Source organism: Tenebrio molitor, chromosome 3, assembly GCF_963966145.1.
Source record: "Tenebrio molitor chromosome 3, icTenMoli1.1, whole genome shotgun sequence".
Taxonomy (NCBI): Eukaryota; Metazoa; Arthropoda; class Insecta; order Coleoptera; family Tenebrionidae; genus Tenebrio; species Tenebrio molitor.
The window spans coordinates 16,585,315-16,605,048 of record NC_091048.1 but is presented as its reverse complement, the minus strand read 5'-3'; the positions used below and the strand labels follow the sequence as shown (position 1 = coordinate 16,605,048).

The window sequence follows — 19,734 nt, the reverse complement described above, 5'->3', positions numbered from 1 at the left end:
CTTGCAAGGTCTCTTTTGATAAAAAAAATTTTGTTTGTATCGCCTCGGCTGAGATGTGGGGCATCATATCCGCTGTTGTGACATATTTTTAGAGGAAGGTGTTTAATTCGGTTCAATGGGTTGCGAGGTGATTGGACATCCTTTGGATTGTTTGACTGACGGACTAGAAAATTTCATCGGGAGACTCGTAACGCTTTTAAAAGCCTTTGTGACATCTATTCGGATTATATCAATAAATCTCAACCTAGAACACGAGCCGTGCTGCGCCACACGACGACCCATAACATATTGAGATAGGTCGTTGCAATATGCAATACATCATGGTGATGTCGTGTATGCCACTCAAGCAAAAAAATTCCTTATCTAATTCGTGATTTATTACGTAATTTCTCCGGCATTAATTAAACTTGATTTGGCCGCACAAGAACTTGGTTCATAAAAGTTCTCAACTTTAATCTGAAAAATTGCAGGGTCGCTACATCCTACGCGAGATGGTCAAGGTTAAGCGGATGCGATGAGTGCAGGTGCCTCTGGGAGTTCACGAAAACTCCCAGAATTTACTCGTTACCTCGAACCGTTTGTAAAACTCACTTGTAAAGTCGAGATAACTCGGTGCAGTTAAATAACTTACAGACGTCGGAAAAATATTTATGATCAGAAAGATGGAATTGATTGATTCTGATTTTTTCATGTAGCCGCGCAGTGCAGCTGTTGAAGAAGCAGTCACCGTGAAATCGACGCAAATAAATGCAATGCAGCGTGACACACGTGCTTTCAATAACCGGCAACAAATAAAAGTGTAAAATTGCAAGAAAAAAGCCAATGGCTACCATTTACAGTAAACGAACTATCCATAAATTATTTGCAACAAGTAATTTCTTGTTGAAAAATGTATTTGCTCGCGAGTGTTATCCCATTTTAATGTTCAAGTTTAGACATCTAGAAAAAGAATGTTACGGAAAGTTGCCAAAGAAATTAAACTACATTCAAGTTGAATTTTCGTACAAGTATCGTCACGTCGCGTCGATTGTTTCCAAAAAGTTCGTTCTCGTTAGGGAAGGTTTCGATTCTTTGTAACGGAAAAATGAAAAAACCTCCCCACAAAAAAACATTATATAAATATGTAGGTACAAGAATTTACAAAATTTATAATAACGTACGAGTATATTTGTGAAAAACTGAACACGAAACGGAAATATGTACTAAATTTTATGTCGAACCAAAATTGACAGTTGTTCGGCATTAAAAACTGTCGTACACCGCATTAGATCTTTGATTTACGATTATCAACATTTTATGGATTCCATATTTGATATTTACATCTGTTGGTGTCTGTAAATTGTGCTTTTGGAACGATGCGTAACTGTCCCATAAAACTAATTTAAAAACAGTTCCTGAATTAGATAAGAAAATATTTTATGTGTGTTGTGTAAGAAAGTTTTCATTTTCCCCGCACTTTTTGAATGAGCCTTCGATAAGAATTATTTTAACATAAGATCACCACATACGTCAGCATTTACATAATTTAGGGAGCTACTTTATAATGTTAACTGGAAGCACAACTTTCTCACCGAATTTATGTCTCATAAAATTATTAAAGTCATTTCTTGAATATTTTATGTGAGTCTCAACTTTTTAACGTTTCATAAAAATAATTAAGAGTATCATTCGGGAATAATTTAAATTTCGCCAGACAGTCGTAAAAATTGGTGATACGCACCTATTAGCAAAATACGTAATTGGCAAGATTTAATGAGAACTCCTACGATCACTAATCTTTGGAAAAACAAACATCCAAAAATTGAGAATTTAATTGTGAAACGTTGAAAATAGAATTCGACTTTAATTTTCAACAGTCAAACAGTGATTTGATGAGCCGGAGTCGAGTAAATATACTCTGCGTTAAAATTTCAATGATAAACCGCTCAGTTGAAAATTTCGCCATCTGCAATCGATAAGTCAAACAGAATGTGGCAATTTTCTATTTAACTATGTACCGAAATTAAGTTTTGGAAAGGTTCGATTTGTGAATGAAATCCGCAGCTGTGACGTAGATAACTGCAATCGATCAACCCACAAGAGCCGCAGTTTGACCCTGAAATCTTCAACTTTTTCAGTAAACGGGAAACAACAAAAAGTGATCGGAGTTGATGAAAAAACCATCTGGCGATCGTGACCCCGAAAAGATGTTGAGCTGGTAACGTGACAATAAATTTTTGCATTGCAGTTACACGTTCTCCGTAAAGTGTGACATGTGTTAATTACGTCTTATCGTGCGTAAATAAAAATTTATCTGTACATATAGTTCATGCTGGAAACTTAACAACACACGATTTAAAAAAAAATGACAGTGCGGATTTCTTTTAATTAAATTGTCTTCGCCATATAAACCGATTAACGTAAACTCGTGTACCATATACGGTTCGAGTCCATTAGCTCATTAATTAAATTTGCTCATGTCCACCTTTACGAGTTTCTAGTTTCAAAACGTACATACGTATTTCATTCAAGAGGAAGTGCACCAGCCACGGCTTAATTGTTCAATTTGCCAACCATTTCGCAGCCTAAAATACTTAATGCAAGTGTAACTGTGCAATTAAAATGAAATTCCATTAATTTCTTTGGGCGTCAAATTTATCGTCGCCACTTCAACAACCAGAGGCTTTTAAGCCTAATTGCCAAATGTACAGCTTGCTGGGTGCAACGAGCGAATCAGCGCTGGTTGCGTTCAAGATACAATAATTGATCGATGTCGACGGCGACACCCACATCACCGATAACATTGCAGATTTATTTTTAATGAACACGACGGTTACAACGTAAACAGTAAATTTTGCACGAATTTCAAATTGTTCAGAATCCAGTCACGTGGTTCGCGGTTAATTGGAAAATAACAATGCTTTATGAACTAACCGAACTTGTTTGTTTATTCAAGCGAATATATTATCACTATATCGGTAGCGCAGAAACCAATAAGCTTTTATCATAATAACAAGTTAATCGAACTATACTAATAAAATCGCATTCGAATCTTATCGGACAATTGTATTTCGTTGGAATACCAAGTATGTACTAATACTCGTTCAGTTGTTGCATTTCGATAACAGGAGACGGCTGTCAGGTGCAGACAAACAAATGAGAAAAGGAAAAAACCACGACAAGCACAGTCCTGATTGAACACGACCAGGTATATGACAGGTAGGTAAATTCGTTTTAGTAACAGTTGGCCAACGATGTTTACACAATCACAGACAATATGATGATCTGTGACAGGTGATTTGTACTGCAAAGTAAGGTTTCTGAAGTGGATCTCATCAGAAAAATGACATTTTAGTTCTTCCTGCAATCAAAGATACTCGACAAAAATTAGTCGGCTGCGAGTCGATTTTTTTCGTTAATCCTCACAGTCGGTAGTGTAGTAAATACCACTTTATGTAATTCAGCCAAGCTGCTGGGGTCAAGAAAGACAATTTCAGCTGACCATAAAAGGCGCAACCGACTTCGTCTAAGCACTACGGCAAATAGTTTTTCTTTCCGCCTCTTCAGTCTCTCTCCACTTAATAGGGGAGTACGTTGAATCCCCTGAAAGAAATTGGTTGGTAATCTGGCCGTCTCCTCGGTCGACAAAAACCGGTAAATTATCGGCGAATATCGCCGAAAAAACTAATTCCAGATAAATATCTAAAAGGAAGACCTCGATAAATTTCCTATAAATACACCGAAAAATGCATCGTGCGGCGAGTCTGAGGAATGGCTGGCGCTCGTGCCGTTGGTAATCACTCGTCTGGATGCGCACCTCAGCTGGCTACGGAATAGGTAACCATCAATCTTCTTCACCGGATATTTAAGTGAATTAGAGATACCGAGGTGAAAGTAGTACGTCATACAGATAAAAAAAAAATCAATTCGCTAATAAATGCAATAAAGATTTGATTGTGCAATGAGTTTTATCTCGACAGACACGAGGATCAGCCAACACACCAATTAACTTGATTTTCGTCAATTAACACATCCGTAAAAATAAGTATACCTAGACGGGAGAGTTTTGGGTTTCACGTGAAACGTAAAAATGGAAATAGCGAGGGCAATAAAAGTTGATGCGTATTATACCTCGTTTTACACTAATAAACCTCCTAGTAAAGCTGGGTTCCACGTGTAACGAATACCTTACTGAAGTGTCCTCTCCGTCTATTTTTGATGGCTGTCGATTCACATAACAAACACACGTGTTGGCTGCGCAACATTTTTGTTACCGACCAACCTGAATACCAAATTTGATATTTTGAAAGATTCAGCGTTTTCGGGTTAAAATTAAAGACTGCAGGAATCTTGGGTATTTCACGTTTTCTCCTGAAACTGTGGGCGGAAGTAACGTGGAAATAATAATACCAGGAGTGAGTCAGCAGATTGGTCCTGTTGCTCGTTCACGATGCCACTCGGTTAGAAAGTCAAGAAGTGGCACCGCTCGTCTCTTACCACTTTAGAATAAGGGTATCTGATAGATAAACAATCCTTGCCGAATCATCCAACTAAACTATTAGAAAGCACTTTACTTTAGACCATTAATTTAATTTCCCTGGACCGTGTGGATTACCACAGGTTGTAGTAAAATTCATACTGGCAAATGTAAGTGTAATTGTAGATAAAATGGCGGACAACGTTCAAGTTTTATATTGTTTGCCGTTGTAAAATCCTGCCGTAAAACGCGGCGATCGTTTATTTGCAATATTTAGAGACGGTGGTGGGTGTGGAATTCGGAGAACAGAAAACTCCACATCATTACTGAATGAAGTTGAAGTTTTTTCACGCCACCGTTGGCTTCTAATTCAAACATCCATCACTACGAAAGAGAAAAATTGAAATCAAAACATTTCAGGCTATTTTAAATGTGGAAACTATTTTTAACAGGTGAGATAATTTATGGAGAAAATAATCGTAGCCAGTGTTTCAATTCGTTCTTGAGCTGTTTACAAACTCCAACGATATTGTTGAAACCCACAATGTAAACTTAATGACACTTTATTCCATATTTGACGGTGTGAAGGAAAAAATTAATAGCCATTAATCTTGCAATACAATTATTTACATAAATATGTCGCAGATTGAATTTCAAGTCTGCATCGTGTGTCCTTTACACATATAACAAGTAATTATTTCAGTAAATAACACATAACTAAAATGATTAAGATCAATTGAGTGACCCGTAAAACTTTTCCAATAAATGTAATTGCGGTGGAAACTTTGCAAATTGTTGAATGGAGTTAAATTAGCATGAAATATACCGCAAGTACGCAAACTAGTCTTTTCAGGAGAAAATGTATAAATTAGGTTGTCTCAATTGGAGATTGAGTTTAAAATTTAGCATCACGAGGATATTTCGTATTTCTTGGTGGTTAACAAAAAACGAAACTTTAAAGGTTAAGAGCCTCATCTAAAACACGATTTTTTTTTTAATTCCACCTTCTTTAATCTATCTGCATCTAACTTAATTTGTTGGTTCTAAATAAACAAACGAAGCAAAAAAGAGGGATATTTAGTACATATGTACACGAAACTTGTTATTTTTTTTTCAGTTTCTGATCGTGCGTGCATGCAGGACCTTTTCGGTAATGATCATCTTCATTACGTTTTCCCAGTATTACTAAATAATTAACTTTATTCGGAATCGTATTGTAATATGCACATTCCTAACCTTATACGAGGACGGAAAGTTAACCATTCCTTTTTATCTTTACTTCCCTCTCTTGGTCAGTAATAGGCCACTTTCCGCCCTGTTATGACGTTTTACCAGTGGCGTACACGAATTGTCGAAAAACGGTAGAAATGAAATTGCATCAAATTAATTGTTTATTTGCTAAAAATGTAATGATTCCGAATAAAATAGTATACACCTCGGTGGGAAGGTGTTTCCTTCCTGTCTCGAGCATTATTTCACCTCGGCTACGCCTTGGTAAACTATCTTAGCTCTCGACAGGAATGAAACACTTTCCACCTCGGTAATCTACTATTACGTTTTAGTTAAAAAAAATTACCACATTTTCGGTGATTTGTTTCGTACACTCCGCGACAACTGATTAGCCTCACCCACAAAATACAGATTTTTTTCAAAATTTTGGTATTATTGCTCATTCAATGCATCAAGGTAGGCAACGATTGCTTTGGAAGGCAATTTGTCACTTCTGACAATTTAGAATTAACTGCAGAATTGTTTTCTCCAAAAGCCTGACTAATTATAATTAAGTTTAAAGTAAGTAAAGTTTTCAAAAAAATAATAAATAGGTTATTTACATTAAACTTTGAAGTTGTTAAAATAAAATGGGTCGCGGAAAAAGACTAACTGCCGAAGAGATTGGCAGTATTAAATGTTTAAGGGAAGAAGGGTTCTCCAATCGAGAAATTGCCAGAAGAATCCATCGTAGTGCTAAGGTCGTCAGTAATTTTGTTCAAGATATTGAAAATTATGGAAAAAATTAGAGGTGGCATTCAAATTGTCACAACAGCGAGGGAAAAAAGAACTATTTTAAGCGAAGCCTCCAATTCCATTATGACTGCCACAAAAATTAAAGGAGCAGTAGAATCTGCAGCTAGTTTAAGAACCGTACAGAGGCTGATTAAAAAGTGTACACACTTAAGTCGACGTCGCTTGAAAAAAATCCGTTTTGACTCAAAGGCCTAGAGAAAATCGCCTTCATTTTACAAGAAACCATATCGCGTGGCAAGAGCAATGGAATAGTGTAATTTTCATGGATGAAAAAAGATTTTTCCTTGACGGTACAGATGGATATTTATAAACTCTGTCCACTGATAGATTGCTTGACATAAATGTTACTAAAAGTGTTCGCTCTACGCTACAACAAATAGATTCGGCGCGAAATTTAAAAAATGGAAAGAGCAGGTTTACACGTGATGTTTTATTATTATTCTGCATGTTTGCATTTAGGAAAGACGAAAGAAAACTTCAGTATACTAAGAGTAATATATTGGGTTTTATTAATACAGAGTATTTCACGAGTGATAATGTGCCCGACGGAATTAAAAATGTAAGGCACAATTCATTTTCTAATTTCCGAAAAAAGCTGGCTACTGAAATTAAAATATCCAGCTTTTTTCGGAAATGGCTAAACACAAACAAAAGATTTATTTAATGCATGAACAAAAATTACCTCTGAATCATTTTCGATGTTTGTAATGTCACTTAAAGTGTTCATTATGCTAGATTCTTGAGGCACGCACTCACTTCACGAATTCAAAAAAATCAACAAAAATCGCAACGGAACAGATCAAAACAGCAGCACGATCAAAACTAATAACTTTTAAAACCAGAGGAACGCAAAATATAGCTCTAAAGATGAAAAATCGTAAATCTAAATGCTTAAACCACTTGACAGCACTGACAGTTTCAAATGTGAAATGTCATATAATTTATTTTTCGCGTGGGTTTTATAAGAACCAATGAGAATCAGTGGCGCGAATGTTTCAAGGTATTACCAACACAATCTACGATACTTTGATAATATTTTAATGTTATGGTTTGGGGATTTTTAAAAAAGTGCAATCTATCAGTGGACGGAGTCACTATTTTCATGACGAAAAGAAGAAAAATTTGCTGCTCGTCACCACAGTGTGGGGCACAATTTCGTGTAAAGGAATGATGCATTTAGAAATTATAAATAAAATTCAGAATGCTCAGAAATATAGGGATCTTTTGATACGGGTCAAACCTATAATAGAAAGAACCATGGATGGCTTACCATGGGTTTTCCAACATGACCATGCTGCAGTCTATACTGCACGCTTGGTCAGTAGTTGGTTAGAGGAAGAAATATTAATGTGCTCGAGTGGCCTAGTGTGTCACCCGATCTAAACATTTTAGAAAATGTTTGGGGTTGCTTTTTCAGACAGTTGTATGGTAATGGTCAACAATACCACAACGTAGGGCAGCTTACCAATGTCATACAGTGTGCCTGGAATACCATAACCCAGGGATACTTGGATTCTTTATTTAATTCTATTCCAAATAGAATCTTTGAAGTCATCCACAAAGGAGGATCTCACACACACTATTAATGTTAAATTTTTTTTTGAATATCGTAATGAAAGTGGCACTTTTTTACACGCAAAATCGTAGTGAAAGTAGCACTTTTTTACACAAAAAATCGTAGTGAAAGTAGTACTTTTTGCATCATTTTATTCCACCTCCTTGGATATGATTGTCAAAGCATACCTATTTTTTTTGTAATTTTTCATAAATCCTTTTAGACCGAATCTCTCAATTTACATCGATATGCAAAAAAATAGTGTGTACAACACGTTATGAAAGTCTCTTTTTTTCACTTATTTGCTTGATTATTAATTCGTGAAAAAAGTATGATTTTCATAACTTGTACAAATAACTATAGTAGTTTTTGTTTATTATATTTTATTTGTTATTGTTTTTTGTTCCTGTTTTACTATTAAATTAATTTAACTTAACGAATATTTTGCTTTTGTACTTAGGTTGTTGTAGTGAGGCTAATCAGATGTTGCGACGAAATTATCATTTAAATAACGTTTGTTCTTTAAAAAAGGACTAAACAAAAATTGAGTTGATTTTTAATAACTAAAATTTCATATACTCGTACTTAATTTGATAATGTAAAACAAAACAAATCGAAGTCACTTCATAACATGCAAACAAGCGTAATTTTGGAGTGAGGCTAATCAGTTGTTGTCGTGGAGTGTACGTCAAATTAAGTTTCGAATAAAAAAATAACAAGGTGACATTTTTATTTCTACCAAATTATGGCAATACGTAGCAGAAACTGACAAAAAGTTTATTTATCAACAGTTCAGTTGAAACTTCTAAAATATTAAAACCCACTAATAGTAGATTATATTATTAAGAGTATAAGTAAGTTTTTTGTGCTAAGCCCAGAGATTGAAGACCGAGACGAAGTCGAGGTCAGCAACTGGGCGAAGAACAAAAAGACTTTCTACTTTGAATGATATGTACTATTTTATCTTCAAGCGGATCACAAACAAAATCGGACATGGAACTAATTTCTTTGCTTTTGCAGGAGTTACAGTAAAATGACAATTTTCAAATTTTACGGCACCAATAATTCCTAGTTCTCTTGTTGCAGTATTGTTAGTACTTGAAGGTTCAATAATATTAGTACAGTCTACTTTTTAACGTTAAACGGCCATCTTGCTATTTTGCTTTTGACATCTGTCATGCATGCACATGGGCGACTCATATTACACCACAGTCGTAGCGGTTAAATACTGGATAATAATTTCGTTAGTTCTCTTTTTTTAGAGGCTTTTTTTGATAGGGATAACGTAATTACATATTAAATATTTCGTGTAATTATTGATAAATAAATCGTGAGAAATACCTCAAATGATCTTACATTTGACTCGATCGAACCGCCTGTGGACGTTTCAACTCCTAGGGTTTGAATTGTTACAAAAAAAGCCACTTCAACTTATCATTTCAAAGTTTTGTGTAAATATGCTTTATTCTATTTTGGTCAATAATCGTCTTTATACGCCCCCAAATGAGGGCATAAATTGGTCTTTATGGCCCGGATTTGTCAAAAATCTGCCAAGCAACGGTTGGTTTAATTATTATTCAAACAATGGTATCAAACATTACTTGTTTAAAGAAAATCATAGATTATATTCACAGTAACCCTAACAGCATCAAAATAGCTAACTAAATTTGCATGGACACAACTTTTAGTTGATTTCCTTTAAGGAATACTAAATATTTGTTTGAATCTTTTAGAAATTATAAAATAGAATAAAACGTTGTATGTACCACGGGCATAATTGTCGATTATCGCCCTCGGGAATTAAAAACCCTCGTTCCTCGGGCTTTAAACATTCCCTCGTGCCATAATCTCCTGATTATGCCCTTAATACATAAATAACTATTTCTCTCATAATCAAAATTTTCAGCCTTATTTCCTAACTAAATCAATTTCTTAAAATTTAGCAGATTATTGCAAGAATAATTATGTAAACTTCCATTTCAACTTCAATAGTTAATCTTCAACTCTTCCGCTCCAAGATTTCGCAAGCGCCAAGAGGCTTTCTTTAAAATAAATTGTAAGTAATCCAACATTCGTAATTTTGTATGCAATTACATATTTTCCTCATGTTGGCTCCTGCTCTCATTATCATTTCTATTGTTTTCAACAAACCTTTGACGCAGGTAGATACACTTACGTAATGACTTTTTGTAATGTAAATTTCTACAGTAGGAAATGACTTATTTTGTAAACATTTTATCACAGAACTTGCTCATAATTGTTATTCAACTTGATAGAATTTCTACATTCATCAAACGAACAAGTTATTACTTATTATCGTAATTTGCTAAGACCGTCATAGAGGAAATCTTTAGTTTTTTTTATTTGCATTCTTTGTGTATTAAGACTCCAAGTATGTCCAACGCGACAATGCTGTTACAAATCAATATTCCATTAATAATTTGCATGTCCATATCGCATTTTATTGCATATTCAACGCCTACCACCAGCAAGTTCAGTAAATTGAAAAGTATAACTAAAGATTAGAGTAAGTCTTTTAGTCCAACCCCAAGCTGCGAAGGTTAACAACTTTTAATACCGTTTTGATTTTGGTATTTTTTTTTCTATAACCCTTTTCATGGTTAGGCAAATAAAAACACTTTCGAGCTTTTCGTAGCGCCATAAAACATAAATAAAGCTTTTACGGCGTACTATTATCTGTCTGCCTACAAGAAAAGTGATGCACCAGGAAGTAGATTTTAATGAGCATTTGTGAAGGAGAGTTGTAAGTGACCAGTGAATGAAAGGAAATTAAGAATGATGAAATTCTTTTCTATCGACTTAATTCTGTTACGTTCTCGAATGGCCTTACTAAAGACTGAATTTTGATGACCTTCGATATCGGATTTTTACTTCAAGCATGGTGCAATGATATTAATGGCGAACAAATTTAAATGAGTTTGTACCTAATAAAATGTTGAGTCATTTCTTGTTTTGGTCTTTGTTTAAAGCGGCGACGAAATCATTCCTACATTGCTATCAATGTTTGGTTTCCTGCTTGATAAATTTCAGTCGACAGACTTATCGAAAACGTTTCTTTTCCCAAGAAAGCGGTCATTGCATTTTAAATGGTGCACTAAAATTAGATCAAGCTAATTTTTATAGAAAATAATAATAAATAAGTTCGGACAGGTTCATTACAACTTCCTCAATTAAAAAAAATGCTGCGAGTTCTTCAAGATTATCTGAACGATTGTACCTCCACTTGTTTAAAAATAGTTTGAAAAGCTTCTAGATAAAAATACAAACAGAAACTTTGTAGACTGTCGTTTAAAAATGTCTTCAGCAGAGTAAAAGAAAAATGGTCCACACTTCTGAAAGATTGATATATGTATAACCGCAATCACAAAATAAATAAACAATTGTGCCCAACAATATTTAAAATAAACATTGTTGACTATATCACAACACGGCATTAACTATTTACTTACAAATTTAAATATTTAAATTGATTTACAGGTTTACAGCACACAACTCCACTCCGACGTTAAAGGGCGCCGTTATGTATGTATTATTATCAGAACGCACTTAACAGTTTCTTCTATTAAGGTCGCATTGCGATACGACTTGTTTGTCAATGGTCAGTAAATTATTATTATTCGACACTGAAAAAGGTCAAAGGCTAGTCACATTCTCTATGACAGTGTCTTCGCCTTCAATATAAATTGAAAGAAACTTTTAGAGGATCATATCACGATATTTTTAGTGGTGCGTCATCTTCGATAACGCCAAATCAAGATTTCGAACATGATCGATTTATCTATATTTATGTATTTACAGTTCACTTCGTCCGTTCTCAACAAACACGTGTTTACTGCTCTGTCATTTACTTACTAAGATTTTAAATAGCTAAGTTTATAGGCAATGAAATAAAAATATTGAATTCAATAAAACTTCTAGCCAAGATTCGATAATTACACGAAAATGTCGATAAATCTGACGTTAAACCAGTATTTTAACGAGCTAACACTCACCTCGAGTTTTCACAAAAATTGTAAAATACGTCGTTGTACAGTGGGACAAATTTAACGGAAGTGAAATATGTTAAAGTAAACGTTTTCCAACTCTCTATTCCATGAGAAAATAAAATTTTAAAACATTGAATTTCGGCAAATTGAAATTCAAATTACTTTGGATCCAAAGTATGTAATCAACTGCTCGAAATAAGGAAAATGTTACACCTACATAGTGGGAAAAATTATTTCTTGTTTGATCTCTTTAGTGATCATAAAAAGTGTACTGGGTGCTTAAAAAATATTAAAACAAAATATGTATGTGAAGTAAATACCTTCAAAATGTGAAGGGCGTAGGCGGAGTTATGAATTACACTGTAGTCACATTAGTTTGACATCACGTGATATGCTCTTCTTAGATATGTGTTTATTCTTTGGTTTGTCGTAGAATACACTACTTATATGTATTAGTTATATTTGTTCTTCTAGGCGCCTCAACTACTAATCGATAACTTTGTTATTCTGATAAACGATTAACTTCCACTATGATAGGAGTGATGATCAAAGTTGAAATTGTCGGTTTACCCTGTACACTTTGTCTAGACTGGAGAGACACGCGGATGCGGCTTAATATCCTTTCGCTAGCCGGTCATTGATTTTTCGTTAATTAAATTTTAATTCAAAACGTCCAACAACTAATCAATATTTATTACAATCAATTTACTTCTACGGTACATTGTGACACTGTTAATTTCACACGATTTCAGTTTCTAACTTTTGCAACTATTTTATTGGTATTTATTCTTAAGTTTGTTCTAATATTTACAAAAAGCAATCATTTACCAAAAGAGGCGTAAGAAATCTCGATGTTCGACTCTAGAATCAAATGAAGAACAGAACTATGTGCCAATAAAGATTTTCGTTCGTTTCAGCGGACAGACATAAAATTACGGTGTTAATTCACGGTTTGCTACCTTTAGATTGTAATGAGGTATTCAGTCCGACAGTATCTGAAATTAAGTTACACGATATTGATTACGAGCAAACTGAAAGTCTTCTTAGGTTTCTGTTCGCCGTATAAATCCAGAATTTAATCCCGTCGGAACATTTCAGTTTATATCACTGTAAAATTGGTACGAGTGCAACATTTTTAAAAATACGACAGCTACTAATAATAAAATGTCCCAAAAAAAAAATCATGCTCGTATCGATCCTGTCCCGACGTTTATCCCACGCGATGATCGCGTAGCTTTATAAGCAAGAGCGAATCGTGCCAAGTATTTTTGCATATCTAACACAGCTGTTTCCAAAAATGGAAAAATCACAAAAATACCACCTCAAATTAGATTCGGTAGATAAGAATGGTCGTTTTTCTATTTTTAAGATTTCATAATTGTAAAATGAAGTTTGTATGTACGCCCCGGAGTTAGATTACTCCAAGTAATTGTTAAATTAATGTTAGAAGTAAAACAATTTTTCTATTTCTACATTTATAAAATACTGATGTGTAGATATTTGCATTTTTTTGAAATAATTTGTCGGATGTAAATATTCCAAATAGGTACACGTCTTGTTTACTGCAATCTACACATCTGTTATGGAAATGCTGAAAACTGTAAGTGTAATAAATATGCTCCTAGATAAATCAACTCTTTGGTAGCTTCCTGCTTGTACTGCAATTCAGTAAACGATAATGTTTTTTCAGAAAACCAACTGAATGTAGTTCACCAAAACATCGGTAAATGTTTTGATTCACAATCTAATATTAGCGTGTCGGATACAAGGTGTTAATAACACATTTTCTGCAATCCAATCTGAAATTAGTACCATAATAGTACAAAATTGAAAAAAACTAATGCTAGTTGAATTTATATGTAACGAACAGTAAATAATTGCATTCAAGTTTAAAATACAGATGGTTCCAGAACTCGACGATCCAATTGAACAAGGTGATAAGGGCCATCATAAGGTATAAATAAGGTCATATATCGAGCGTTCAAATGAAATCCTGGGCTGAGTAGGCGTTGGAAAAATGAAACCGTTTAGAACAGTGTAAAGTTTGAATTTACCGCCGTTTGACACGAATGACATTTGTGTATGTTTAATCGGGACTGATCGGGACATAATTGAACATGTTTGTTTTCAGCAAAGGATGCCCTTAGATATTTGCTTCGAGAATAGGAATCGTTACGTTATTCTATTTTTGATGTAAAACATTGCAAAGAAAGAAAAAAAAGAAAAAAATTTCGGCTCTAAATTTTAGGATAGCTGTCAACATGCTTCAATTAATCTACGCTTTAAAAAAGCACAACAATTGACGGTTTCCAACGCCTTCCCAGCTCAGGATTTCATTTGAACGCGCGATAGATGATGGGGTAATTTTGAACTGTTTTATAGAAATTTGCTTTTAAATTCTTTGTTGAGTTGATTTATAATGAAACCAGTGATCTCGCTGCTTATTACACAAAATAATTACTATAGTCCATTTTTTAATTATAGTCCGATGTATCAATTAAAAAGCAGAACAACTGTCATATTGCTATCTCTTTTCAACATAATGTAAACAAACTATTGAATTCTTGTACGTATTGTATTAAGCGTGTCCCACTATGCATCTCGCTTTAGCATGTGCGATTAGAGCAAGACGCGAATTGTACGTTTATTCCACTAGCGACGTCAAATTTTTAGGTTACGTTTTAACCACGTTATTTGGGATAATTTTGTTTAATTTTGCTTGAAATGTCCTCCGTATGATGCCAACGAAAAGCATGTGGACAGATCCTTTTACAGAATTTGTAAATTGCAAAAACAATATTGGAATTGCGCGGAAACTTGCAAGACTGGAAGTTAACAGGTAAGGGGGTAAACTAATTCATAGAGGTTGTTTTGTGTTCATGGCGTTGCCGAAACAAAATCTAGGAAGAAAGAAAGACAGTCTAAACGTGGTTGTTTAGTGCTGTTTTCAACAATTTTTAATATATCTGACCTATTAGTTCATATGTAAATAGTTATCAAAAGCGTTCTGAAGGGAGCGGTTTTTTGAAAGATAAAATTAAAACGGAGGAATGAATTTGCAGAAATACCAAGAAAGCACGAAAGAACACAATATCTGTCTCATGTTGCCTAAATAAATTTTCAAATATTGGTAGAACCATGCACTGCTGTCAAATGTCGAAAACAGACGCAGGTCATGTCGACTTCTTGATTCGGACTAAGCTCATCGGACTATAATAAAAAAATGGACTATATACAGGCAGCACGGCTGCGGTCAACCTCGCGAAATTAGAAAAAATCGAATTTCTTAAAAATTACTCAAAATCACTCCATCATTTATACAACCTGATCACCAACTTTAATTGGCTGATTCAAATAAAATGTTAAATATCCTCCAATCAGATCGCTTGACATTATTTTAACTTTAACAACTAAGTACTTGACATCGATTTATGAAACCGGGCCTAAATATTACATCTTATTTATGCTGATGTGAATTACATATATGCCATAATTTAAAAAGACCCCTTTTACATAACTGGATAAAAGAATCCAACAAGTTTTATACTGATCTTGTACAAACTATACAGCATTCACGATTGTTTCAAATTAGGATTATCATAATACATCTATTTTAGGTTAAGTATAATTGAATTGCACTACAGTCTATTTCATTTAAGTTCATTTAAGTATGCAGTATAGATAGCATGGGGATTATTTAACCGTCGTTGATTGGTCAAAATGAGAGAAAAGTTTACACCAAGGCAATGCTCGATTTTTGATAACTACTGTCAAATTTTGATATTTGATCGATTTTTTGGTTATTAATATGAAACGCATCATTAAACTACCGTGCGATCATTTAAATTATAAATTAGAGCTGGCTGTGAATTTTCAATTAGGTTGGCACTATTGACAATTTGATTTAAAATTTGTATTGTCAAAGTGACGTTTCAAAATGTTTGATTTAGAACATAAAATTTTTATTACTGAGAGTTATTTTAAAAAGTAGTCTGTAGAGCACAGCGTTAATGATTTTCAAAACGCATTCCCTAATTTTCCTGTAGATTACCAAAAATTGGTCTAACAAATTTATAAATGTGTAGCGAAATTGCGTAGTGTTGGTACTGTTGGTCGAAAAGCCGGTAGCGGAGCGCCCAAAAAAAGAACTGAGATTGTGGCAAATGTTGCAGCAAGAATGGAACAATCTCCTAAAAAACCTCTCCGCAGGTTAGACCAAGAGATGGATCTCTCATATGCAACTTGTCACAAAATATTAAAACATGATTTAAATCTTCATCCCTATAAAATTACCGTCGTTCAAGAGCTACTTCCACGAGATTTTTCTGCGCTTAGATTTAACATTCTTTTCCGACGAATCATGGTTCCACCTCTCTGGATATGTAAACAAACAAAATATGCGAATTCAATGAATCCTCATGAGTTTGTTCAATCGCCTCTCCATCCGCAGAAAATTGGTGTTTGGCTAGCCGTCTCTCGAAGACGCATATTTGGACCTGTTTTGAAGGAACGATGCATCCCGCGAGATATCGAAATACATAATTTACTCGAAACTTTTTTCTAAAATCTTCATGATGACGAACTTCTACATGGATACTTCCAACAGGACAATGCATCAGCTCACAAGACAAGGGAAACTATGGCTCGAATTCACGAGTTTTATGATGATCGAATAATTCAATTTCCGCCTCGAAGTCCGGACCTGATAGTTGGATAGGTGTCTTTAATTTTTATTTCTCAAAAACGGAATTTCAGTTTTCAGTGAAGGAGGTACAGTTACATAATTTCAAAATTATAGAGTACACCTAATTTTCTACAGTGTGAAATGCACTTACATTTTTTGTCAATGATCAATGTCAATTTTGACAAACTAATTCCGAATCTAACCGAAAACGCGAAAGTGCTCGTTCTTTCCAAATTAGGAGAAGATCCGGAGGGTAGCTCAGTATTATAACATTGCGAAGAGCACCGTGCCGAGGATAAAACAGTCAATATTATGGTGTTCTAAAATATCAGCGACATTTTATGTTGTCAAACTTACCTAACCTATATTAAAAATATGACGCTCAAATTTCAAAAAGGCATCTTTACATGTGGAAAAATCTGTAATAAATCGACTTCTTGATTTTTGAGGTGTACTCGATAATTTTGAAATTAACTGTACCATCGGCTGCGTAGAAATCTAGTACATACAGCCAAATTTACACAATTATCGTTCACGTCAACTTAGGAGTATAATTTCTGTTCTCATTCACTACTGACACTATCACTATTTTCTATCGGTTGCAACGTGGCACTTTGCAACCTTACACAACTTAAATTTCCAAAAATTCAGGTAGAGTAAGATTTGACATTGTACTAGATTTCTATGCAGCCGATGGTACTATCGACTAGCAAACAAAACTGGTATAGTGCTCCCAGAACTGCAGCGATTTTATGGCAAGGCAATAGTAATTATTACGTCTATTGAGATGCCGATAGCACACCTAAACAGATCCCTGTCAATCATCTGTCAGTTTACAGGTAATATTTGAACGAATTTACGATTAGGGGTTGCACCTGCGGTTTAAACCTATTGTTGGTGCCGTTAACGTTTATACAATGGTACCCTGCCATAAAATCGCTGCAGCTTTGGGAGCACTATACATGGTGTTGCTTTAGACACTTCCAAAATTCAATCAAAAATGTGTGTTTTGGAAGTGTCTATAGTAACATACTGTACTATGGCGGACAATAAATTTAGGCCTGCCTGTCATTGGGTTGACATCAAAATGTGAATCTGGCATTATGTTCAACTAACCCCATTTTCGATTTTTGTCATTCTTGTCATCGTAACAGCAATAATCAAAATTAAATTGGGAAAAGAAGCATGCACCAGAGAGAAGTGCTACTACAAATCAGTTACGCTAGTGGGTCATGATCTGTAAGTTACGAAAAGGGCGAAGGAAACGCCAAACAACTTGAAAACCTTCAATTTGACAAACTGACACATCAGTCATAATGACAATAAATGGTCGCTTGCATTGATTTTTTTGAAATGTCAGAAATTTGCCGGCCTAAATTTATTGTCCGCCATAGTACTATGGCGGCCAAAAAATTTTGGCCGTCACTTTCTTGACATTCAAGTAAAGTGTAAATAAACCTTTAGGAATCGTAACCCCACTTTCGATTCTTGTCAGTTTGACAATCAATTTAAACTGTTTGAAGCTCAGATATTCGAAAAATTCGACATGAATGAACAAAATTAGAGCAATCGTACATAGATAACCTGAGGTAAACGTTCTGTGTAGTAGAAATGACAAAATAATTTTGAGTTTTGAAATTTACCACCCAAAAAATAACGTTCATAATCAAGACGGTAATCATGATGACAATAAAGTACGGATTACAATTTTTTTTTTGAATTGACAGACAATGACGGCCAAAATTTTTTGGCCGGCATAGTACCAGTTTATTATTTTTTTAATTTAAATTTTGTTTTGATCAGTACAGTATTGAATTAATCTATCTACTTATAGAGAGTAGAAGGCAGGGGAAATATGTACATAATATTGAAGTAAAGTAAACATTTTTGATTGACATTCTAGGTGGGTCCTCAAAGGGATATCATCTTACAGTATTACTTAGCTTCAACAAAAATTCATTTTTAATTTTCACAACTTGATTTATTTTTTACCAACACTTGTCCATGTCACGAGATTTTCAATTCTAGATTTTTTTATTTTCCCATATCTCAAAAACACCATTTTTAAAAATAACCTGCACAATCTTGAAGAACTGCAAGAGGCAACTTCTAATGCATGCAACGCTATAACCGTTCAGATGCAGGAAAATGCATTTGAAAATATGCAACGGAGGGTTAACACTTGCATTGAAGCTGGGGGAGAACACTTTGAAACACTTTCTGTAATTCTCAATAAAACTACATTATCCTTTTGCTGTATTACAATTTCAATTTTTATATGTACTACAAAATCCTCCGTATTGATTTTTAAATGTACTAAAAATAAACGCCACTTAAGGCCAGGGCAGGGCTATAAGGTGAATCACGTATTTCAATTCAAATACATAAATGGAACATGTGATATTATCTCTTTTATGGGCGATTCCATATAATTAATGGAAAACAATTTTCTGTAGAGTTCGATTTAATTTTACCACATTTATAGCTTACCGTAAGTCAACTGAATATTTTTTAAGAAAATTTCACTACATTTTTCTACTTTATTATTTATTAGAGACCTATGAGTGTCCTGGTGCTGGGATAAGTGTTCTTTTAGAATTTAGGGTTGTATTAATTTGACTTACAAAATATGATTGTATTTTGGAGTTTAAAAAAAGTTGGATAGGTATCTTTAATTTTTATTTGTCAAAAACGGAATTTCAGTGAAGTAGGTACTATCGACTAGCAAAAAAAAACTGGTACACTTCCAAAATTAAATTAAAAATGTGAGTTTTCAAGTGTCTATAGTAACATACTGTACCAGTTTAATATTTTTTTAATTTAAATTTTGTTTTTATCAATACAGTATTGAATTAATCTATCTACTTATAGAGAGTAGAAGGCAGGGGGAAATACATAATATTGAAGTAAAGTAAACATGTTTTATCATTTTTGATTGACATTCTAGGTGGGTCCCCAAAGGGATATCATCTTACAGTATTACTTAGCTTCAACAAAAATTCATTTT

The 19,734-nt window shown here is 34.2% G+C and overlaps 1 protein-coding gene across 11 annotated transcripts in view; it reads right to left on the bottom strand.

Annotated features, from left to right (window-relative positions):
- The window catches only part of rut (rutabaga), a 115,930-nt gene that overhangs the window by 74,358 nt on the left and 21,838 nt on the right, over positions 1-19,734 (bottom strand). The window lies entirely within an intron of this gene.